The sequence below is a fragment of the Pinus tabuliformis genome, chromosome 4_1, assembly GCF_031772625.1.
Source record: "Pinus tabuliformis cultivar Carrire ecotype Pingquan chromosome 4_1, CPIR1, whole genome shotgun sequence".
Classification (NCBI taxonomy): Eukaryota; Viridiplantae; Streptophyta; class Pinopsida; order Pinales; family Pinaceae; genus Pinus; species Pinus tabuliformis.
This window is the reverse complement of record NC_142303.1, coordinates 124,335,783-124,362,938: the sequence shown is the minus strand read 5'-3', so window position 1 is coordinate 124,362,938 and position 27,156 is coordinate 124,335,783.

The following is a 27,156-nucleotide window of genomic DNA, read 5'->3' as shown; positions in this document are numbered from 1 at the left end:
AGGATTCCCTACCAGCTATATTTTGAATATTTCCTTCACATTTATAGCCTCGATGACTAAGAGAGTTTACCCCAAAATTCTTTAGTCCATTCATCCATTTATTAGAGGGGAGATTGATGGGCCTCATTTTAGATTCATTGCAATAGTTTAGGGAGTAGCTAATTCGATTCATTTATGGTTATTGTCTATTGGGAAATTTAATTGCTTAAATTTCTAATCATTAAATTATCGACCAGGGCTCGTAGGATGACGAGGTGTTGGTAAAATATATATACAAATAGATTTAACAGGTTGTAAATTAAAACAAAATACAATGTTCTACTACAACCGTGCTTTTTAGAAAATTAGTTGAGAATGTATTCACCCTGTACATGCCACATAAACATAGAAGTAAATAATAACCTAAAGTATCATCCCATTCATCAACATCCTAAGGTCATCTAGTAGCACTCTAGCAGGTTCAACAATTCTTGCGACGCAATATACAAACAAAAAGATTACACAATGCTAAAAATATTCATTTACGAAAAATCAAAAGTAAATCAAGTAAGAGTTACTAGTCCAAGTCCTGAAATATCTCGACTTCTTGTGGAATCCCTGCGTTTTTAACTCTCCACACAGGGCCCTCACACAATCTTCACATAAAATATCTCAACACACAAAATGAAAAGACAAAACTAAAAATAAAAAAATCTATTCTACACAAATGAATTTAAATAAAAACAAAGTATATACCATTAAATCCTATGACATTGTGAGTGCATCCCAGATCAAGGGGACCTACTTGACTTAGAGCACTATAGGAAGAAAAGATTATCCCATGATATGATTAACAATAGGGCACTTGTATTAATTCTCCAAAAGTTTATAGAGTACAAAGTTTACAAAATATGGAATTTGGTCGATATAACAATCTTCCTATTTCAGTGACTAACCCATCTAGAATTGTTTACATCAATATATAGAGTTTTAATTGTAAAAAATTCACTAAGATACCCAAAAATAGGGGCCTCAACCCAATTCACTCTTAAAAATATCCTAGCTTTACAATCATAGTAAAGGTTGATACAAATAACATGGGGATCATAAGTATCTAATGATATAATACATTAAAATTACATTCCCAGGATAAAAGATTTATTGTTTAAACAAAATAGACCCTAAGTTGTCCCAATCCAAATGATTGAATTGGTTTTTGGGCATGAAATCCAAAGCAAGGCGTAACTGTCTGCCTTTAGAGGGTTCTAGTAGTTCATCTACTTTTGGTAGCTCAACTTCATTTGCATGACTCATGCACTTCTAGTAACTCTTCAACAATTCATAGTCATTTAACCTATGTAAACACTGCGATTGGGAGCATGACTATAGGGAGATGGGGGGTGAATCAATACAGTGCATGATGGATCATCAATTATAAAATTTTACCTTTTATAATACTCAAGAATATATACAGGAGTTTCCTAAAGGTCATATGTGTATGTACGTGCTTTCATTACACTCAAACAATGTATAATTAGATATTCTCTAATTCCTTACATTGCTTCCATTAAACAATTAACTGAACCTTTCATCAACCAGTATCATAATATTTAACCAGAAGATCACACATGTACTATAAGATCATATGGGTAGAAATATACATGAGTGGCATACAACACATGCACAAGTGAACCATGAAAGAAATACATAAACCATAATCAACACTTGGACACCAGATATTAGATGGAAACCCTTTAGGGATATAAACCATCTTACTATTTGTCTTCTTCTTTTTCTTATTAAGAAATCTTCTTTTAAATCATATACTTGCCACCACAGTATGCAAACATTGACTTACAATGTATGCGAGAAACCACCCACTTCAGGTCCCTACCTGATGGAAGCCACCACTTTTGCAACTATGCAGGCCCCAACTTCTAATAGTTTCTTAGGCAACCAGTTTAAGGATACCACTACTCCCTATATCAAAAATCCACCATTTTCCACTAAAGGTCCCAACCTACAAACTCTTGTGGACCACCTTTCATATATTTCCAAACTAGGCATACAAATCATTGCTCAAATCATTGTGGACCGCATTTCATTGATTTTCATACTAGACCCACATAATTTTATTTGTTCACAAACACTATCTCATTAACTCAAAAAAAAAAAACATCATACTCTCACTGGAAAACCATGCAAAAAGTAACTTTTCCAAATAAATCTTTGACAAATCATAGAAGAAACATAAACACACTCAATATTCTGACCTCACCAACAACACCACATACTCATCCATACTCTCACTCAACCATCAATACATAAACTAAATAAAAAACCATACTAGCAGCATAGAAACTTAGCCATCACTGAACTTAGAAAACTACATCAATAATATAAACCCTTTCTGTACTCAATAAAACATGTCACTATTAAACTCTAGCAACATATAAGTTAAACTAAAAAACCCCAAAAACATCATAAATATTAACACTATAACCATATGAGAAAATGAAAATACACCACCAATACATAGACATGGTAGCTATAACACTATTCTAAAAATGACATACAATTTATCTAAAACAACATAACATTAGCAACATATTCCCTACAAAAACAATGTCAGCAATACAAACCACAATAGCTACACCAATACTGTCTTCTCCACATGCTTTGTCATTTATCTATCAAATCATACTCTTATTATTACACATTATCTCTTCTCATACTAATAATAGAACCATATACCAATACATAATGTACTCAAATTGCACCACATCCAACCTGAGGTAAATCCATGACATAGTAATTTAAACTAACTTTCCCATTGTCAAATTGGACCAAATCAATGTAATAATTATCTTCCACTTCATCCTCGTCACCAAATCAAATAGGAACAATTTAAATCGCATAAAATACCTTGGGAAAACCTGTGTTTTTTTATTTTGCATGCACAGGATCGTGTACACAACTTTCCTTAAGGATAGTTACGTGTGTACATGTTTTTCTCACACAAGAGTCGTGCATGGATTGCAAACTTCAGAAATTTGCAATCTGCTATGCCTAGATCAGCTCACGACATCATCACATGTATCATAACACCTCTAAAGATCATGCCAAGCACTTGCAACACCATCTACACATGAATGCCCATCACACAAATAACTCACTGTTCACACCAATGCCAACACCATACTACCAAAAATATCTCCCTTTCACATTGATGGCAACACCCAACCATATCACCAACTAGACTTCTCTAATAGCTTCATTCTCCACCAGTTTGTTGGTCTCATTCTCCACTAGTGGCTAGTCTCATTCTCCCCATTTGACATCAATGGAAAATTGTGACCTAAACTCTCCTGGAACTCCACGCTAACCCTAAGTGTACTTTGATGATAATAATGGTTTTCTTATGACATAGGTAGCTAAAACACACTTTAAAAAATATACAATAGAACCAAGGAGGGGACCTTGCTTGAGTATTTAGTTGTTGTACTTTTTTGAAGAGATGATCATTGCCATATCCTTCAAAGACCAACTTCTAGAAATCAAATCCATAATCCTATAAATTAGATTTAACCTTTTCACTCTGTACTTGGTAGCTTGTGTTATACAACAAATTGACCTCCTCATCAACTCAGAGGGGAAAGACATGATAGCTGAAGCAAAGACCAAGATCACATGCCTTGTTTCCACACTAACACTGGCTATGCACTGACAACCTGCTTTATAAAGCTTCTCTGCAAGCCTAAGGGTGCGTTAGTGACCCAACTAACTCAAGTTGCTAGTTCGGGAACAACGTTAGTGGATCCTAGTGAAGTTCTAAGGGTCAAAGGAATGAATTGACTCATAAATATCTAGATATTTGTTCCTAAAATCACTCAAGAAAAGCAAGGAAACATCCAGATTCGACCTATTTGGAGGATTTCTAATCCTAATGAAGGAGGCAAATGGGAAAGAGTTGAAAATCATGGCAACTTCATTGCTTTTACCCTAGGGAACTCAAGGAGGAACTTGGAAACCCTAACTCAATTGCTACATAAGCAAAGCTAGGGCTATGGTGATAGAGGTCAGAGCATTTGAAAGGATAGCATACTTGATTGTTGAGCATTGTCTCAAATCTTAAGAAGTTGGTAAGAAGGGAGAGAGAGAGAGAAGCTAGAGGGGTAAGGGAAGGCTGATACAACAGATGGTTGTAATCACTCTTCCAACATTAATATAGAACTGCAGTTGTACTATCTACTCTGTGGTGCTGGTACTATCATTCTTTCCATTGTTTGTCCAATACCTTTTAGCATGAGTAGCTTGGTTATGTGTAACTAGATGTTCTTTTATGTAATCATGTATTAGTTATTAGAGTTGTATGTTGTGATTATGCTTGTCTCTTCTATGTGCAGGACTTGATCTGGAGCCAGCTCAGGGGACTTCCACCTAGCTACATTGTGCTCTCCAGCAGATCTACATGGAGGCTTGAGGTAATCTATTTCTCCTACTTTGATAGTTATTTATTGTTTATGAACATGCATGTAACTTTGTGACAGTTGCAGATAATCTTACAGTCTGCTGAAGGTCTCGGGAAGACCTTTGAGGGTATCTTCATTCTCCATACACCGTGCATTTTATCCTATAGTAGAATTGGCGACTCCGCTGGGGACTATACATCTAGTTCCCAGTTTACCCGGACAGTTCTCAGTTTTCTCCTCCTTATAAAACCTCCCTATACTTCTACATTCCCTTTCTGACCCACCAAAACCCTGTTGTATCTTGCCTACATGTATTCATCACTGAATCTGACATAAGAAGCCCTATTTTTTACTGTTTTCCCACACTAATGCAGGTTAGCAGACTACACAGTGCTTTATAAAGCTCTGTGTCTACATACAAGGAGCATTAATCTACCCATTAACTCAATGTGGCCACTGCTACAGAGCGTTAGTCTCCCAAAACCTTGATTTCCAGTTGTGTCTATAAACCAAAAGGGATAGGAAGCCTGCTCATGGACTGAAAGAGGACCTGTTACTGCATTTTGTTAGCAAAATAGGTGTCCTGAATTTATTTATTTTTAGGAAAAAAATTTGTTTTCTTTCTTAAAAGCATTCTTTATGAAAGAAAGATCCACATTTTTTATTCATTCTTCTATTTATTTGGATAAAAGCTACTTTATTTTTGGTTTCAAGTAGTTGTTAGGAAAGCATGGGAAAGATTTCCGTTGGTTATGCATGTGTTAAATGACTAGGATGCATGGAAAGAATATGAATATGTGAAAGACTCTCACCTGTAGAATACAGCTTGTTTTCATCAAATTGAAATTTTTTTAAAGCATTGTCTTGTGCATGATTTATTGAGTCAGAGTCTCATCACATTTCATACGTCAACTCCCCTACCGAAGACAATAAAAAAGTACACATAAAATTTACCTAAAATCAATCAGTAACTCTTTATTGAGCAAACAAACATTAGTTCAGGCTAGGATCTTGGGATAGGCAGTGTGAGTAAACTACCTAAGATCGAAAACCCAAACTAGTGTCATTAAAAGAGAGAAAATTCTTGTTGTACTCATATTACCGGGACCACACCAGTAAAAGCGGAGCAAAATATGAGACAACATCGGACTGTAAGGGAAGGTAGCCTGCCTTCTCTTGCAACTCCTTTGGGTATTTTGTGTATTGGGGAACCGTTCGGGGATTTCGTAGCTGAGTCGAGGACTCTATTATCCTGCCCACATAGTGCACTGTCTGCGATTATGTCCCCCCCGGTAGTGTCTATGATTTGAGGTATCCTTAGTGGCCAAGCTTTTAGGGACTTACATAAGGTGATTAGGGCGAGCTGCCTTAGTACCTAACACAGACAGACCTACTCTGTCTTCAGTTTTTGGGAGGGTGCTCATCTTCACGAGAGTACTTGGCCCCTCAATCTGAGGTTCGGGCAAAGCTCAAGAGTAATCGTAACTGTACATTTGGCCAACCCTCTCTGTTATTCGCTATGATACTGGGTTTCATCTCCAGTGATTGGTGCTTATCAGACAGGGTCATTTCCCTTTGTTTTCTAATTGATCAACTTAGTGTATTTTTTATATTTTTTAGGTACCTGAGTGTTATCATTTGAGACTTTAACAAATATCATGATAAAATTTATTGATAAAAATTAACAGTCACCGTGGCTACATCTGGCCCTCGTCGTCAATCTAGATGATTGCTAGGACTTCCTCCACTCATTGTGGAAGATCCTCTGAGCTCCAGTGAACCGAATTCCCCATCTTCAGGGAATCAGTCTCCTAGATCTCACACAGGATCTGTTTGGACAACCGACGATTCAATTTTGCCGAAGGATTTCTTTATCGAAGGATTCCTTCCTCCCTTTAACCCTCTGCTCATGAATCCGTTGGGTCCAGTCTTGGTTCCTGTGGTACCTGTACTTCCTGCTTATATAGTTGGAACATTTCCATCTATCCTGTCGACAACTAACGGGTCGTGGGACTTTAGGGACACTTTTGGTCCTCCACCACTTCCCCAGTCAACAATCACCACAACACCGTTGATGGCGAACCCTGCTATCCCATTTGTCCCAGGTACAACCACTCACATGACACCCTCTACGAGTGGAACCAAGCCAATGCCGAGTTCCACCCCTTTAGTGTCAAAATGCATACCTTCGACAAGTGCTACATACAACACTCCCTATAACGCTCAATATGGCACTATGGGCGCGGTTCCCATCCACCAACAATATGGTCGGCCGCCATTGTACAGTTCAATCCCCCAGATTCAAGTATCTGGGGGCATTCCCAATATGCACATGCCAGTAGGGAACGTAACAGTTCCCCCTCCATTCTTAGGCATGCATGGTCAGTCGCTAATTGACATGAGCATTCCTTATGTCAATCAAGGACAAATGGTTAGTTCTGTGATGGGTAGGAATCCTCAAGGAGGTCCCAACCAATCCATGGAGGCACCCCACTCATAAATTCAAATGAGTCAAGGGGGCACCACTTATCCTGGGGGAAATTCTATACCCTAGTATCAAAATCCCCATGGAAATCCACACTACAATGCCATACCTCAAGGCAACTACTATACCACGCAACCCATGTATAATATTGGGACTCAAACGATGGGAGGAGCGCAAGGCTCCTCAAGTCATATGTCATCGCCTTGGTCCAAGTCGGGGGCACCAAACTCTCTGCCTTTCTTGGCAACGTTGGATATACCCGACTTGTACAAACTCACAAATGACCCCATCTACCACAACTTACTTTGGCCGCCGATCCCACATAAGATACCAACGAACATCCCCAAGTTTGAAGGAAAGCAAGGGGAGGATCCGGGCACCCATATCACCACCTACCATCTTTGGTGTGTTTCAAACTCCATGGTGGAAGATAGTGTCCGGTTACATCTTTTTTCTTGCACCCTCACTGGCAACGTAGCTAAATGGTACATTGAGTTAGCATGCACGTCAGTAAACACCTTTGACTCTTTAGCGATGGAATTTCTAAAGCACTTCTAGCTACCCATCCGCTATGAGAATGGGACAGAGCTACTCACTTCATTACGTCAGGATACCGCCACCCACATCTTCGATCATATACATGAATGGAGACGTAGGCAGAGGTTAGTCAAAGCTCCCCTCCCAGACTATCTCTTAGCGGACTGGTTCTACAAGTCCTTACTCCCGCAAATCGCTAAAGATGTCACTCTAGGTGGTGTGGTCACAGAAGACCAATCCATACGTCGTGCCTAGCACTTAGATCTGATATATTCACAGTCTGACACTCTTTACAACATAATCCCCAATGCCCCTCGTAACTCCAATGTTTCCACTACTCAGCACCCCAGGGTGCACGCCGATGGGATTGTCAGCGCAACATCTGGGGTTGCTGTAAAACAACTCAGTGGTCACATTGCCCAGATGTCAGTGGACCCCTCTACCATATCGACTTCTCTTCCTACTACCACGATAAACTCTATGCAGTCTACGCAAAAACCCTGTGGTAAGAACAACAAGAATAAGAAAAAGACCGCTCCTTCTAAGGAGCAGTCCACAAAGCAGCCAAACCCAAAGCAGAAGGGAGCTGTGCCTCTTGATGATGAAAAGGATAAACCCGCTAGATTTCCCTACAAAATCTGTGCTAAAGACCACATGACCTATCATTGTCGACGTCTTCAGGAATGCAAATAATACATTGCTAAAAGGGATACTGGTTGGACCCCCGCTGTACTCAAAAATTCTTTTCCCACTCAGCAGCAATAAAACCTTATTGCAAACCAACCCCAACCCTCGCAAGGGGGCAACGATGGTTCACAACATCCTTCAGTTGGTGAAGGATCTTCTACTATTTACACCTTTGAAACGATAGATCTACAAACAAGAGCCAAATCTTATGGAGCTCATGTCGCTCATGTAGAGGAATCTTCCTCAAGTCAAAACCCACCATCGCCCAATGATTTGCATATCAAAAGGCCGGTTGCTAACCATGTAATTTGCCCCCCTAAAGGGGCACTTCAACGCACAACGCATAATACATCTGCACATGCTACCCAAAACTACAACATTGTAGAAGACTTGGCGCAAGCAGCGTCGGCTATGTCGGCGCTTGAATTATTACAAACATGCCCAGAACAAAGGAAACCTTTGCTTTTGGCTATTGGGTGTATCGACCCATAGGATTCCATGCTCGCAATTTTTGACATGGAAAAGTGTAAACCTCCCCTTTCTCACCAGCTTTCATTTCAAGTGCAAATTTTTTCGAAAGGTAAAAGTATACACAGAAGTGTCATTGACGAAGGTGCTTCGACCTACGTCATGTCGGATTCATGTTGGCTTGCCCTGGGTTCTCCATCCCTATCCCCATTGTCAAATTTGCTTAAAGTTTTCGATGGCCACAATTTCATCCCAAAAGGTTACCTAGCTAGCTACCCCATCAATTTGTATGGGAAAATGGTAACGGTGGACATAGAAATCGTAGATAAAAAACTCGACTATAATCTCTTGCTGGGTCGTAGTTGGACATATGCCATGATAGCCATCATATCTACTGTCTTTCACATCATCCTATTTCCATTGGATGGAAAGGTAGTTACAGTAGATCAGTTGTCTTTCTGCACCCTTGATTATTCCCCGTTACCAAGCGGCTCCGTACCCCTAGTAGGTGGTGTACCTGACTCTTACGTCAGTCTTGGTGCCGGTCTATTGAAGGCTTCTTCCCTCATGGGTTGTTTCCCTCTTCAGCTGCCCAAGGTTCCACAGTCGGTCAACATGCTTTCATTTATTCCTAATGAATAGACCGATCCATGGATCTTACCGGCTCCTTCAGACCTTGACACATACGAAGAAGAAATGTTGTTGTCACCAACTGAATTGGCCTACCAAGCCATTCAATCTGCATCTGCATCTCTGGTCATGTTGGTTCCAGCCAACAGTACCACTGCCCCCCCATAAATTCTCCTTCTCTTGATCTACTCAATCAAGTCCTACCTACAGATGAAGCTATTTGAGAAATCATGAATTTAGGAGAGCGACCTTGGGAGGATTCGCACCATCGTGTTTCGATATCTGATTTGGACGCGATGCCTCTTCAAATCTTGTCCCCCGACATACCAAAAATCGTTTCCTCACCGTATACGACCATCCAAACTTTGGAGGCGGAAGGAAACATGGGAAATATTTCAAAGACATTGCTCATCGATATTTTTGTCAAGACAGGCATCGTGGAAAACAACCAAATTGGAGCCAATTGCAATCCTGAGGAAATTGCAAGCTTCACCTGCCTATTTAAGGAATTCCGCGATGTATTTGCCTGCTCTTATGAGGAAATTCCTAGCATAGACTCATCTCTTGTCGAGCATGAGATCAATCTTTACGACAATGCAAAACTTTTCTGTCAAAGACTTCGACCGATCAATCCCCGCAAAACAGTAGCCATAAAAAATGAAGTAGACAAATTGTTACATGCTGGTTTCATCTATCTTATTCCTTTAATGGAATGGGTTTCCAATCTGGTTCCTATCGATAGAAAACAAGGAACCATCCACGTATGTGTCGACTATCGAGACTTGAACGTTGCGTGTCCTAAGAATAATTATCCGGCATCGTTCATCGACCAAATCATCGACGAATGCACCAGTTTTGAATCATTTTCATTCATGGATGGATTCTCAGGTTACAACGAGATTGCTATAAAACCCAAATACCAGCATAAAACCACCTTCATCTTCCCATGGGGCATCTTTGCCTATCGAAAACTCCCATTTGGGTTAAAGAATGTTGGAGCAACTTTTCAAAGAGCCATGGACTACACATTTCATGATATTAGGCATATCATTCAAGTTTACTTGGATGACCTTCCAGCCCATTCCAAGCAACGAAAGTAGCATCTAAACCATTTAAGAGCAATCTTTCTAAGGTGTCGGTTTTACAACATCTGCTTGACTTCGCATAAATGAGTTTTCTTCGTTGAGTCTGGATTCTTACTTGGATTCATTGTCTCCAAGTACGGGATTAGGGTTGATCCTGATAAGGTAAAGGTAATTACTCAATTGCCGAAACCACAATCCATTCTATAGCTCCAACGTTTGCAAGGGAAAGCAAACTTTTTATGACGATTCATCGTAAATTATGCCGAATTGACAAAAGGATTCATGTGCCTACTTAAGAAAGGAGTGTTGTATCTGTGGGATTATCAAGCTCAACGATCATTTGATGCCTTGAAAAAGGTGCTTATATCAGCCCCACTCCTTAGTGCTCCCAACTATAGCCACGAATTTCTTCTATACCTGGCAGCCTCGCCATCCTCTCTTGGAATGGTCTTGGTTCAAATGCATGATGACCGAAGTGAACATATGATCTATTAGCTGTCCAAAGGCCTGGCTGGGCCCGAACTCAGATATTCGCATGTGGAAAAGCTATCATTGGTAGTTATCTTTGTTGTCAACCGATTCCATCACTACATACTGCTAGGACAGACTACTTTCATTGCCTTGGAGAATCCCATGAGACATATTTTGTCTTGTCAAGTAATTGGAGGAAAATATTCAAAATGGATCGTGATCCTCCAACAATTTGACCTGGTTTTCATAGTTACCAAGGCGAAGAACTCCTTAGTCTTCACCGAACTTTTGTCGGAACTTCCCATCGTCGATCCAAACGAGATAGCCCACGATCCTCTCCTGGACGAGGCTATCTATCTTATCGACACTACCAACCCTTGGTATGGGGACATTCTTGTCTACATCCAAGCCCAACGGTTCCACCCTGAACTATCGACAGGCGACCGTCATCGCATCTATCACAAAGCGTGACATTATGTAGTGATTAACGATACGTTATATCGTTGTGGTGTGGATACAGTTCTTTGGCGTTGCCTCACTCATGAAGAGGTGAAGCATGTTTTAAATGACTGCCATGTTGGGGCATGTGGCGGTCATCTTTCTGGCATATCTACTGCACAGAAAATCTTGCGTGCAGGATTTTATTGGCTAACCTTGTTCAAGTATTGTGTGAAGGCCATCCGACAATGCCATCCTTGTCAAATATTCACAAAGAAAATGTGCGCTCCTCTGGCCCTACTGCACATGGTGATCTTTGTTGGCCCCTTTGCCAAATGGGGGATAGACTTTGTCCCCTATAATCCTGTTTCCTCTGCTGGACACAACTATATCATAGTAGCTATGGACTATTTTACGAAATGGGCCGAAGCCCTTCCTACCTATAGAGCTGATGGAGAAAATGCGACGCTATTCCTATTCAATCAAGTTATCTGTCATTTTGGTTTACCCTGCACAATCGTTATAGACCATGGATCTCACTTCCAGAACCATATGATGTCTGATTTAACGTCGCTGCTTGGTTTTCATCAAGATCAATCATCCTCCTACTACCCCCAAGCTAATGGTCAAGTGGAAGCCGTCAATGGCGTCTTAAAAACCATGATCCGTAGGTTGGTAGGAAACCATAAAACCAATTGGCACCAAATGTTATATTCGACACTATGGGCATACCGAACTTCAGTAAAAACTACCACAAGCTTTACACCTTTTCAACTGGTTTACGGCCTGGAAGCAGTTCTACCCATTGAGTGTCAGATCCCTTCCCTGCAAATAGCCGTTGAACTCTTGCCCGACACTACTGCCGAAGAAGAACGCTTACTATACCTTAATCAACTGGACGAAACTCATCGAGATTCCGAATTGGCAATCGAGGCTCATAAGAGCCTGGTAAAATCCCAATACGACAAAAAGGTTAAGCTTCGTTCTTACCAAGAGGGAGACCTTGTTTTTCTCTATGATAAAAAAACATGAACTCTTTGGGGCAGGTGTTGGGCCGTTAATATGCCATTATTATTATCACTTTTGAACACTTATTCCACCCATTTCTACCATTCTTCATCATATCATTTATTATAATTTATTATATAAATCCATTTTACAATGATTTATGCTCTTATGAATGAATATTATTTATTCTCCTTTATTTCTAATAAATTTATGATTATGCATGATTCTATCAATGATAGTTTTAGTAAATTGGTTGTAACATTATTCACCATTTTTAGCCTCTAAGATAATTTCCAGATTGAAGATTTGATCATTAAAAGTGCCAACTCAGAAATTCGTTGGAATAAGAAGTGAAATTTTTGGGGTTGAGATTATGAGCAAATGAAGAAGAATCGGGAAAATCCGGAACATGGGTTTTGTCCAGAACGGATCCAGTTAACTTAAAACAGAATGGTTTGCCCAAATTCGACTTGTATTGAGAGAAACGCGGGGTTCTTTGAGCATGATTTTCTCAAATTTGTTGTGTGGCCGTTTCCCCAAATCTCAGCTGCGAAGCCAAATTCGCCTTGCTCTTATTGAAAGTTGGATGGAAATATATCTTCCTCTTGATCAATTGGTTGGAAACAATCCAGTTTTGTAATAGAAATCATGTTGTAATAATCTCTGTTGTAACTTCTCTCTGATCTCTCTCTATTTAAATGAAAACAGAGATCAGAGAGGGGGATGGAAAAAATGAGGGAAGAATGATGGAAAAATGATGGAAAAATGGGAAGAGGATGGCTGAGAGAATTTAGAATTGGGAATGATGGATTAAAAATTATGATTTGAGAATTAGAAATTCAAGAATGATGATGGATTATTCATGATAGGATAGAATAGGAGGAGAAGGAGATTGCTGCATTACCATTGTAATTCTCAAGCTTTTGATGTTGTAATGATTTCACAATTTAATGATTAATATATGATTTGGGAGTTGTTGTTCATTCACCTTATATGAAGTAGCCCAGCAGCATCTGCTGGCGGCTAAGGGCCCAGCCTCGTGTGGATTGTGCTGCTACTGTATATTATCTTTTTGGTTTGTGCGTGGTTTTGCTTATTAGCTTTATTTGGTAATCTGGTATGTTCTATTATTTTACATCACGGTTCTGTTATATCTTATTTATGTTCAATTGAGTAATATCGTTCTCTATGACAGGAATGTCTTATTGATTCATCTTGACTTGGTAACGCATTGCTGTTCTTTTAATCATTTATATAACATTGCTGATCCTTACAGAATGTGTTGTTGTTCAATTACAGTGTATCCGTGTTGTAACACTTATTAATTGGTATTACTGAATTCATTTTAGAGATTATATTTCCTTGCGATTGTTGGATATATGGACGTTGCTGTTCCATTCTGAAATACAGTCGTATTCTTTATAACTAAGACTGATAATTGGATTACCAAATCAGATTACTATTAGGATGTGCCGTGTGTTAAGTTATTATGCATTTGTATTTGGCTTTCAAGCATTGTTCCGTATTTCATCATTAATCAATGTTGTTCTATTTCCGTGTGCTATTCAATTCATCCTTCAAGATAGAAGATTGCTAATTGATTTCTGTAGGACATGATTGTTGCATTTATTTTTGTAGATTAAGATGGTGTTGTTTATAAGAATTAGTTTTCGTTACATTTCCTAGCTGCTGTTCCATTTCTTGTTATTCGCATTATCTTTGCTTTGGTGTGCAGAATGTCTGAGACTGTAGTGAACATTGACATATGCTGTCTAGTTCCTAGTTTGATGATCTTTCTTTTGAGTGCCTTTTCAATTGTATAAATCTCTAGAGGAATGAGTTATTGCTACTGTATCCTCAATTGAGGGTTGTGTGAGTGAATGATTTAATTACAGAGCATTTGAGTTTCTTGTTGTTTTAAGCATTCATTTACTCTTGTATTTTGAGCACTGTACTACATCTTTCATAACATTACTCTTGAGTAAATAGCCGCCTCAGACTGAGTACACTCTTGAAATAAAAAGTCATCCCTAGGTTGAAAATTAATGTGAAGGTAATTAGGAGTTAAAAAGACACCTTTTTATTGCTCGACATTTTGGCGTCGTTGCCGGGGAGAGTGTATCCATTTTTAAAGAGTAGTGTGCATCTGATGAGTGCCTGTTAGGAAAGAATTGGGTATTAAAAACAGAAGGTAAGAACCTACGTACGGAGCATGTAAAAGCCCTTCTCCCCCACCCGCTTTCCAATAGAATTGTTAAAGAACCTAGAGTAGAAATAGATGTTTGAATTTTTGTGTGAATGACTAGAAAAAAAATAGAAACTTTGAAAAACAAATCTTATGATTTTTCACAAGTGGTGATGTAAGCACCACCCATTTCACTAATTGATTGACAGGAACATTTGAAGAAGGAGCCTCGAAGAAACACATGAAGAACATCTTTTATTATGGTAAGAAATGACTTACATTTCTACTTTTGAATTTCCTATCAAAGATCTAGGAGGAGTGACACAAATGCACATAATTCCCCCATCTTCTCTACCAAATTTTCATGGCTTGACAAATGAAGACCCAGATACATTTTTATTTGAGTTTGAGATACTTTGTAGAGGATATGATTATTACACTAATGATCAAAGGTTGAAAGTGTTTCCTCTTACTCTAAAAGGAGCAGCTCTCTGATGGTTCATGAGCCTAGGTGGGAATTGCATCCAAACATGGGATGACATGAAGAACATATTCTTGAAGAAGTACCAAGACTATTGCAAGACCAATGAAGATATTTTCAATATGATACAAGGGGAAGATGAAAGCTTGGAGGACTATGTAGATCGATTTCATTACAACCTTCAAAAATCAAAACATAAGCATTTGGAAAAAGAGATCTTGAAAACACTCATTCTTAAAGGAATCAAAGATGAAACTTTAGAACTCTTAAATCTGATAGGAAAAGGTGATGTTTTTCAGTTATCATATGATGATGTTTTTGAATTGTGCATAAGGTATTCAAGAGGAATCTCCAAGGTTGGTAAAAATTCTAGAGATGTTTGTTCTTTCTTTTCCAAATTTGCTACAAGAATAGGAGACATAAGAGCTGAAATCAATTTATTTGAAAATTTTAAAGTTGATTTTATTAGCTCTCTAAATGAAAAATTGGATGCTTTGCAGGTCCAGAAAAACCAAGAATTTGATGAAGTGTTTTTCACTCATGACCAAAAGGAGCATACCATAGATGGTTGTTCTTCCTTATCTAATTTGGAAGTGGCATATCAAAGAGATGGGGAAGTTGCAACAAGGTCAATAGGTATGGTTCAAAACACTTTTTATCCATTCTCGTACTTGCATAATCCATTATGGAATAGTAATGTGTTAGGGCAGCTATGTCAATTTCAATATAACCACCACCAATCTTGTCTACAAGTTGGGCATGGTTCACCTTATGATTGCATAACTACTCTCCCTCATCTTGTAGCACAAACACATTTTCCATATTCTTCACCAGCTCTTCCACAACATCTTGCTTACCCATTAAAACCATTCACACAACCCAATCATCTATATCATCAAAATGCTCCATTCCATACACAATTTCCTGCTCAACTAATTCCACACCCTCACCACAATAAACCAGTATAACATGCTTACAATGTTGAACTGCAAAATTTACCCACCCTTCCCACCCATTCTATCTCACATGCACCATTTGAAAAAACTTACAACGAGATTCAGAATGTTTCAAATTCAAAAATTGTAGAAGCTATGGAAGAAAATGAGGTTTCTTTTAGTTTGCATCAACAAGCCAATTCAAAATCTCAAAAACTTCATGGTATGATGGCTATGGGAAATCAAGAAAGTAATGGATACATTGAAGATTGGTTTCACTCCATCATTTGTTTGCAACATCACTCTATACTTCAACAATTTTTGACACCATCTTTTTAAGGGAAGTTGGCTTTTCATACCCTAATATCCATTAATATGCATCTTTCAAATTTGGGCATGTGCATACATGAAGCCCTATTTCGAAGATGGCTCCACTGGAAGTACTCATATACGTAGTCATATTCATTTTTCAAATCAAAATAGCTTAATGTAGAAAATAAAATAAATAAGGGCATAAATAAATGCATTTTGTTTTTTTATGTAAAACTAGTTGTTTTTTTGTTACAACACGCTGTCGAAATCAACATCGGTGATAAATGTCTCAATTAATTTGTGTATGTAGATGAATTATAATGGAAATAATATTTCTACAAACACTCATATTCACTTTTATCACTGATTTGAAAAAATGCTTGAATATCACATTTTTTTGGCTTGCGGGCTTGATGAAATTGTTGAAAAAATAGTCGGGAAAGTCATGTTTTGAGGGACCAAATGACAATATTTTCAAAACTTGTTTCTATCCTAAGTATCCCTTGATGTCTACCTTCCAACCCAATTTGAATCACTCAATTTGGATTTGAAACGAAAAAGTTAGAAACAAAACATTGACAAGGTGTCTAGCGGGCAGCTTAGGAACAGAGTTGGGATAGTCAGTTTTTGGAGGCCTAAATGTCTGAATTTTTAAAACCTATTTCTATGGTAGATTCCCCTATGGATCTAGTTTAAAATTCAATTTGAATCACTCATTTTTGATATCGTATGGGGAAGTTATGATCAAAATACTGACTGTCTATCATAAATCAGCACTCTTAAAACTATATCTTTTTGGCTGTTCCTTACAGTATTTGACTTATCAGTTATTCTTGTCTTCAAAACTTGTTTCCATTGGAGATAAATAAATTAATCTACTTTCGTTTCCAATTTGAATCATTCGAATCCGACATCAAACGAAGAATCTATGCTTAAAACATTCATTGTTGTTCTAAGTGGGGTAATCGAAAATGACTCTGTTATGCAGGTTGTTCTAACTACAATTCACATATCATATCATTGAATTTTTAAAACCTGTTTTTCTTTGAGATACACATTTGAATTATCTCTCATTTGGCTTTGGAATCACTCAATTTTGACGAAAAACAAAGAAGTTGTGATTAAAACACTGCTGGTTAGTATGGTCAACCATTGCTCTCCCGCAAATGACAAATAACTTTTATTTTGTTATTTTCTCAGTGGATTTGTTCTACAGAGTAACTGCTTATTAGTTTTTTGCATAATTCTTGGATTAGGGGAGCCCGCGCACCTCTCTTTCTCTATGATTTAATGTTTTCTTGCAGGTAGACACTCGTTTTTTGCAGGTCTTGGGAAAATAAAGAAGGTCAATTTATGGACGAGTGATTTTTGAAAGAAATTTTATGAAACAAAAGAATCTCATCTAACTCATTACCCAATGGATTCATAATAGAAGAAATGAAGAATTGATTTCAATTTGAAAATTCATGTCTTATCACTGCTGCCAAAACATTTTTCAAAGAGATCATTTTTTTACATAATATCATAGTTGTTGTAATTTACTTATTTACATATTGTTTTTAAATAAAATGTTGTTTCTTTTTTGATCTCTCTTATATTTTGTGTTTCAGGTGTTGCTTCATTCAAATCGTAACCCATCCTCAGCATCAATATAATGAACAACTAATTCATTCTTTGCGTGCTTGAATTTTGCTGTTCCCTTTCTGAAGGGACAACATTTGTATGCACTTTTGTCATTTCTGTTGTTCCTTTTTCAAAGGGACAACATTTTCGTTTTGTTGTTCCTTTTCCAAAGGAACAACAACTTTTGGGTCAGCAGTTTATTTTGCTGTTCCTTTTTCACGGTTCATTTTGCTGTTCTTTTCTCATGGTTCATTTTGCTGTTCTTTTTCCACGGTTCATTTTGCTGTTCCTCTTTCACTTTTTGTTGTTCTTTTCCGAATGGAACAACACTTCTACACTTTCATGTTTTTTTGTTCCTTTCCGAATGGAACAACACTTCTGCACTTTCACTTTTTGTTGTTCCTTTCCGAATGGAACAACACTTCTGCACTTTCACTTTTTGCTGTTCCTTTCCGAATGGAACAACACTTCCGCACTTTCACTTTTTGTTGTTCCTTTCCGAATGGGACAACACTTCTACACTTTCACGTTTTGCTGTTCCTTTCCGAATGGGACAACACTTCTGCACTTTCACGTTTTGTTGTTCCTTTCCGAATGGAACAACACTTCTGCACTTTCACATTTTTGCTATTCCTTTCCGAATGGAACATCACTTTTGCACTTTCACGTTTTGCTGTTCCTTTCCGAATGGAACAACACTTCTGCACTTTCACGTTTTGCTATTCCTTTCCGAATAGAACAACACTTATGCACTTTCACATTTTTGTTGTTCCTTTCCGAAGGAACAACACTTTCACATTTTTGCTGTTCCTTTTCAAAGGAACAACATTTACGCATTTTTTGTTGTTCCTCGTAAGGAACAACACTTTTTCACATACATTTTTTGTTGTTCCCTGTAGGGAACAACACCTTTTTGTGTGTATTTTTGCTTTTTTAGTATGTATTTTCTTTGTTGTTCCCTACATAGAACACCACTTTCTTTTTGAGTGTTTTTGTTGTTCCTTCAAAAAAGCATCACTTTGGGAATATTTTAGAGAGCAACCCTTTCTTCCTCTTGTGGGATTATTGCTAATTCCTCTCAACCACATTTTACTGATTCGCTTTTATGGCATGAAGTACACTATTTTTATGAGGACGAGAATTATGGATTTTATTGAAGCAAGTTAATATCATTCACGTTATGATATTTAACATGACAACTCCTTGATGATAGATTATTTTTAAAATGGACACAATTATTTATATACCACTTTACTATATTGTTTTCTACTGTACATGATACTAATTGATCATCTTAATACCATGTTGGTTCCACCCTTCCTGGTTATAATCTTCTCTGTCTGTACTAAATGGGATTATGAGTATTTTTTTTCTATTGACATGTTCAACTTCTTCCACCATCCCTACTCTTAAGGAGTACTGAGCCTCCCTCTTTTTATCGTTAAAATGTGTAATAACAACAAAATTTTGTTCACAGATGGAGGATAGGGGGTCTCATTACGAGCCAGCCTACCATGTTCATAAGGCTGTAACAAAGTGACATTCCCATTATGGCCACCACACCAGGGTTATGATCCATTGGATAGCCAAATTATCCTTAGAACAGGAGGTCTCATCACGAGTCGGCCTGATCACTTTTGCTACATCCCAGTGAATGGCAAGGTGGTTATCTGGTTACCATGCCAGCACACTGATCTCTTCTATAGAACAGCACTGTAACTCTCCATTTATAAATTGAGGATCCTAGCTCATATGGGTTAAAAAGCAGCCCTGTCGAGGCTATGGACGCCTGCTGGTAGCAGAGGCTCTGCTTATGGTATTGAAGTTATATCTTATCGTCAATTATTACTATAATACCCTTTTCTTATTTTTTTTCTTTTTATCAGAGAAGTTATTTCCTTAATTTTCTCTGTTTTGAACCTTTATGCATGAGAAATTGTTTTATGATCAATCACATCATTTTAAGCTAGAATACCGTCAGTAAAGCATATTTTTGGCATATTGTTGTTCTTTTTCTTTTTTCATAACTTATCATCAATCCAAAGCATACTATCTCTTATTTATAACTATCTTTACACACTCTGCTCTCATTATAACCATAACTCTCGCCGTCCTATCATTGATATGTGTACTCTACTACTCTATTGTTCATTCCCTTGCTTTGCCGTCAGCATAACACCTTTCATAGGCTTTATGGTCATGGAATCCATTTTTCAATTGGAGGGGAGAATGTATGCATTATGGGATTGCATGCGATATGATTACTGCACTCTACCATAACTTGTTGATTTGACAACATATTAGTATTGCATGTATACATAAGTTTTTCTGATTGAAATTTTTGCATGCATCTTAATCTGTTGCTATTCAAAACTAACACTATGGATTCAAGAACATTGTATGCAAAATAGTGATTTGTTTATAGGAAAACAACAAGTATGGGCAGAACTCTATTCGCAGCATGACCACATTATTTCCACTAACAGAAGAGGCTCGCAAATGTGAACAATTGTTCAGACATGATGTGCTTGTCTAGATTCCACCTTTTGCATCACTTTCAGCACCAACTCTGTCTACATCAGCTTCAACAAATGTCAGTCCATATATGTCATTCCACATTTTTCTTTTTGGAGGTAAAACTTGAGGTAAAATAGCATAATTTTCTGATTTATTATGAATTTAGGAGAATTTAATGAAAATCCATTTTGAGCCTTATTTATCATCCTTCATGTCACATTTTTACCACTTCCCATTTTTCAGCGGCATATCATCTTTCAGTTTGGGGGAGTGTCGCTTTCATTCATTTTTTTCTTATGACCATGTTATCCATATTCTTTATCATCCATTTTTATTCTTATTCATTCTCAACGCCTCCCTTATTCCATGTTGTTTTACACCAAGCATAGCATTCCACAGCTGGTAGCCACCACCTCACTTTGTTTTCTAGCATTGCATGAGGGCATGCTAATTCTTCAGTGAGGGGGAGGAATTGCTACGCATGATGGATGTTTTCTACTTTCTTTCTCATTTAAGGCATACAATTTTAGTGCAGAAATTGATTTCCACATATTTTTAAAACTATGACTCAATTCTTGTGATATATGGAAAACACAGACATATTATTAAACTACACATACCCAGATAATTTCAAGATAAATTGGTTTCCTAAAATTTCGGAAATCATGCACTATCACCTATAACCATTTTGTTTATATTTCATGATACGTGCATCAAAATGGTCTGATTTTTGGATCATAGAGGCATTCATATATTACAAATTTACTTGCAACATTTCAACAAAAGCTGGTTTGTAGTTTTTGGGAAAATGGTTAATGAAGGTTGTTGTCACTTATATCATATTTTGTTGTAACTTCATTGTTATGCCTTCATCAAGATCGCTAAAATTGAATATTCATTAATTAAGGAAGAATTCATTTGTTCTATCCATTTCATGAGCTGAGATGAACAAAAAAAATTTATTGCTTGGTTAACACATGGGTTTTGTCTTTGCGTTGCATGAGGACATGCAATATATTCAGTTTTTGTTGCATGAGGACATGCAACATATTGAGTGTAGGGGTATGTTGGGCCGTTAATATGCCATTATTATTATCACTTTTGAACGCTTATTCCACCCATTTCTACCATTCTTCATCATATCATTTATTATAATTTATTAGATAAATCCATTTTACAATGATTTATGCTCTTATGAATGAATATTATTTATTCTCCTTTATTTCTAATAAATTGATGATTATGCATGATTTTATCAATGATAGTTTTAGTAAATTGGTTGTAACATTATTCACCATTTTTAGCCTCCAAGATAATTTCCAGATTGAAGATTTGATCATTAAAAGTGCTAACTCAGAAATTTGCTGGAATAAGAAGTGATAGTTTTGCGGTTGAGATTATGAGCAAATGAAGAAGAATCTGGAAAATCCGGAACATGGGTTTTGTTCAGAAGGGACCTAGTTAACTTTAAATTCAGAACAGTTTGCCCAAATTCGACTTGTATTGAGAGAAACGCATGGTTCTTTGAGCACAATTTTCTTAGATTTGCTGTGTGGTCGTTTCCCCAAATCTTAGTTGCAAAGCCAAATTCGCCTTGCTCTTGTTGAAAGCTGGATGGAAATATATCTTCTTGTTGATCAATTGGTTGAAAAAAATCTAATTTTGTAATAGAAATCATGTTGTAATAATCTTTGTTGTAACTTCTCTCTGATCTCTCTCTATTTAAATGAAAACAGAGATCAGAGAGGGGGATGGAAAAAATGAGGGAAGAATGATGGAAAAATGAGAAGAGGATGGCTGAGAGAATGTAGAATTGGGAATGATGGATTCAGAATTATGATTTGAGAATTAGAAATTCAAGAATGATGATGGATTATTCATGATAGGATAGAATAGGAGGAGAAGGAGATTGTTGCATTACCATTGTAATTCTCAAGCTTTTGTTGTTGTAATGATTTCACAATTTAATGATTAATATATGATTTGGGAGTTACTGTTCATTCACCTTATATGAAGTAGCCCAGTAGCATCCGCTGGCGGCTAAGGGCCCAGCCTCTGGTGGATTGTGCTGCTGTTGTATATTATCTTTTTGGTTTGTGCGTGGTTTTGCTTATCAACTTTATTCGGTAATCTGGTATGTTTTATTATTTTACATCACGGTTCTGTTATATCTTATTTATGTTCAATTGAGTAATATTGTTCTCTATGACAAGAATGTTGTATTGATTCATCTTGACTTGGTAACACATTGTTATTCTTTTAATCATTGATATAAAGTTGCTGATCCTTACAGAATGTGTTGTTGTTCAATTACAGTGTATCCGTGTTGTAACACTTATTAATTGGTATTACTGAATTCATTTTAGAGATTATATTTCCTTGCGATTGTTGGATCTATGGACGTTGCTGTTCCATTCTGAAATATAGTCGTATTCTTTATAACTAAGATTGATAATTGGATTACCAGATCAGATTACTATTAGGATGTGCCGTGTGTTAAGTTATTATGCATCTGTATTTGGCTTTCAAGTGCTATTCCATATTTCATCATTAATCAATGTTGTTCTATTTCTGTGTGCTATTCAATTCATCCTTCAAGATAGAATATTACTAATTGATTTCTGTAGGACATGATTGTTATATTTATTTTTGTAGATTAAGGTGGTGTTGTTTATAAGAATTAGTTGTCGTTACATTTCCTAGCTGCTGTTCCATTTCTTGTTATTCGCATTATCTTTGCTTTGGTGTGCAGAAGGTCTGAGATTGTAGTGAACATTGACATATGCTGTCTAGTTCCCAGTTTGATTATCTTTCTTTTGAGTGCCTTTTCAATTGTATCAATCTCTAGAGGAATCATTTATTGCTACTGTATCCTCAATTGAGGGTTGTGTGAGTGAATGATTTAATTACAGAGCAATTGAGTTTCTTGTTGTTTTAATCATTCATTTACTCTTGTATTTTGAGCACTGTACTACATCTTTCATAACATTACTCTTGAGTAAATAGCCGCCTCAGACTGAGTACACTCTTGAAATAAAAAGTCGTCCCTGGGTTGACAATTAACGTGAAGGTAATTAGGAGTTAAAAAGACACCTTTTTATCGCTCGACAGTAGGAACACTTCAACCCTTATGGATATGTCCCTATATCGTCCAGAAAGTCCTCTCAAAAGGGGCATATGAACTACAGGACTAGGAAGCAGTCCTGCTCATGGAGCCCAAAAATGGGCTCTATTTGAAAAAGTATTATGCCTAGTCTTGCACTAGGCATGTGCTTTGTAATTTTATGTATTCATAAGTTTTGCTTCCCGTTTTGGTGTGACTGGATTGTTTTGATATTTATTGGAGTACTTGTCTCATACATTCTTCTCGTAATGTAGATGTCTTCGTTACCCTTAGCATATGTAGGATACGGAGATGATGCCAGTCGTCACACATGGCACATTGCATTAGCTACTTGGGCCATCTACACACCTGAGTTGGAACTATTTTGCTCTGGGGGGATCTTTCTTAGTACCGCCACCAACAATATTGCTGAGTACATGTCCGTAATTTCACTTCTCACAGAAGCATCATCAAGGGACATCTCCAATATAGTGGCCAGGTTAGACTCCCAGCTAGTCGTTATGCAATTAACAAATCGTTATCACATTCGTAATCCAACCTTGTTACGTCATTATCTAGGGGTACGACTTTTGGAACGTCAATTTGAAATAATCACATATGAACACATTCCTCGAGAATTTAATATGGTTGTTGATTCATTAGCTAACTATGTATTAGATTGGCATCTGTCTCATTCTTTATAGAAGAATGCATGAAAGGTAAAAATTTACTGAGTTACAAATTTTACAAAAATGTTTAAAAAACATTTACACCATCAAAATACCAAAACATCTGTATATATAGAGATCAAAATCCAGTATTTTACATCTAAATATTCCAAAACTTGGATGTTTTAAGTACAAAATGGCTAAAAAGCCCAGCTACAAACACTCATTGGCTACGCCAAAACACCTGCTAAAAAGAGCCTATTGCTCTTGAAATGCTAAAACTTCTCTAGCTATCCTCCGAAGAGGAACCAGAAACCGCTCAGGTACACTGACTGTGTGTCGCTGCATATGAGCGGGAATCTCCCTCATAGGAAGGGGGGACACCCATGGTCAAGCCCTCTAGGTTCCTCAAAACCTCACGAAGACTGTCGGCATCGCCCCCTCCAGCAGGTAGTTGGCCTCCTCGTCGCATATGGCGGGGTTCGCCTGCAGGTCGTAATGGTGCCACATCTGTGTTAAGCATAAAAAGTTCATGTCAGTACTTATTTCACCTATGAAAACATTACATAAACATTCAAAAGCTAAAAAGTACTTGAAGTGCTGTCAAAAATAATTCTCACCTTGAGGACCCCAGTTGGTCCCAGGTGGTAGCATCAAGTCTGGGTCGTCGGTAAAGTCCATGCCCTCATAAGCATATTCATCAATCATCACAATTTGGCCACGAAGCCACTAGAAGAAATCTTTGTCGAAGAAATGCCAGATCGGTCCTCCTCCTGTGCGAGGATCGAGTGATGACCAGCGGCCCTGCCTCGGCTCCCTCGGATCAAGGGGACCTAAGCTCATCCTTGGGAACATAACATGTACCCTCTCAAGAAAGAATGAAACTATGATAGTACCATACCCAAAACTGTGTTGGGTACGAGTCTTGCATGCCGTTAACTTTTCCTTCAACTAGCAAAGCACTGCTTCACACCAGTTGAGCATATCTAGTTGGACACAGTCAACTGCAAGCAACAGTTGGGACTTCGTTGCAACATGGGGACTCTTTGACCCTGCCAATCGCATAATCAACCATAAAATTTCCCTCATAGACGTGGACCTTATCTTCTCTATGGGGACTCTATTGCTGACTAGTCCGCTCTCAGGGATGCAATAGGATTGCACCAGCTCTAAGGTAGATTGTGGATGTGACCCACCACTGGTGAGGTTTTCCTATACCCCATGGCACGACAAACTAGTAAAAAAGTATATGTCATCACAGTCAATAGCCAGCTCCTGATCTCCAATCCTGAACACTTGCTCGTGTTCATCCCAGCGCTGGATAATCCATCTTAATAAATCGTCCTGCCCTTTCATCAGCTCCAACTTTGCATACTTCAGTAAACCGTAGTGGCACAATGCAAGTGTGCATGGTGGATCGTTTCGCATTAGCAATTCCTGGATATCATGGGTCTGTTCTCTCCATAGGCTAGTAATTATGGCCTGAAACCTGCACAAAATAACACTAAAAATAGTCAAAATGGGGCAAAACAGCTTTAGGAATCCTTGCATAAGGTTTTTAACTGCGCCCTTCAGCTCTAACACTCCCCCCAGTGGTACACAGGGAGGATTAATGCCCTCCAGTAGCTTGTACAAAGCGTTTAATGCTCCCTACAGGCCATCTAAAGGGCATTAGTGCGCAAACAGGGCTTTAGGGCACCTCAGATCTGCAAAATTCCACCCCTGAAACTGTCTAGAAAATTTAAGAAATGCATAGAGCAAATTTTTAGCCTCTACCTAGGACTGACAGCATGTCGAATGGTCGCTCGGATCTCCTGCAATGGTCTGCAGAAAATCTACTCCTCTTTAGCTCCAAAATGCTCTCACAAATCTCAAATAGTGAAAATGGCGAATGTGAAAGCTCAAAACATTTCCTTATATTTATTTTTGGAGACATGATTTTTTGAAATCATTAAACAGGAAGTAGTCCATTCTCCATGATTTTTTATCATGCATCAATCCATATGGATAGGAATTGCTACTTTTTATACTTTTTCCACTTTGATGAAAGTACCTTCAGGAATGAAAAGTAGTTAAAGTTGCATGCAATTCTCAAAGAGCGCTTTTCTTTTATGGGATATTTTCTTGCTCTAAAAAATTGAAAAATCCTCGAGTTTGTCATCATTGGGCTCATTAAACACATACGATGACAGTCTGAGCAACTCTTTTTCGCTCTTTTTCTAGCTCATTAAACTAAAAAAGACCATTAGAGCATTCTTTTTAGGTGCTTTTCTCTCGCTCTTTAAACTGAAAAAATCCTATGTTTTGTCTTTAGGCTCGTTAAACATTTATAAAGATGACCCGAGCATTCTTTTAGGTACTTTTCTCGCTCGTTAAACTGAAAAATCCCAAGTTTTTTGTCACTGGGCTCGTTAAAAATATACGGCAGCAACTAGAGCACTTGCTTTTTTGGGACCATTTCTCACTCTTAAATTGAAAAAGATACCTTGAGTTTTCTTCATTTGACTCATTAAAATTTGATGAAGGTATTGAGTTTGTCGTCGAGTGACTCATTAAAACTTCACAACGAAAAATGAGTTTAGTCCATCTCCTCATACTCGTAACAAAATGAGGTCAACATCTATTGAAGATAGGTTTCTCTTTATCCAGATTCAATAGATTAACTTACTAAAAAGTAACCGATCTAGGTATACTATTAACCTTTTGTCGCACCCAGTTAACAACTATGACAAAGGGACCACCATGGAGTCGTTCTTTACAATATTTTCAGACTCTCTAAATATGAAAAGACCACCAAGTTGTCTAGTCTGGACTCATTAAATTACACAGACAAGATATAGAGTCGCTCTTTTTTTCGATCCTTTTCAGACTCTCAAAACATGAAAAAATCGATGAGTTTGCCTGTCTGGACTCATTAAATTAATCAGATAAGGTATAGAGTCATTCATTTTGCGGTCCTTTTTCAGACTCTTAGAACATGAGAATATCGACGAGTTTACCCGTCTGGACTAACTAAACTAATCAAACGGGGAAAGTAGACAATAGAACTGCATTCAGTATTAGAAAGCGTGG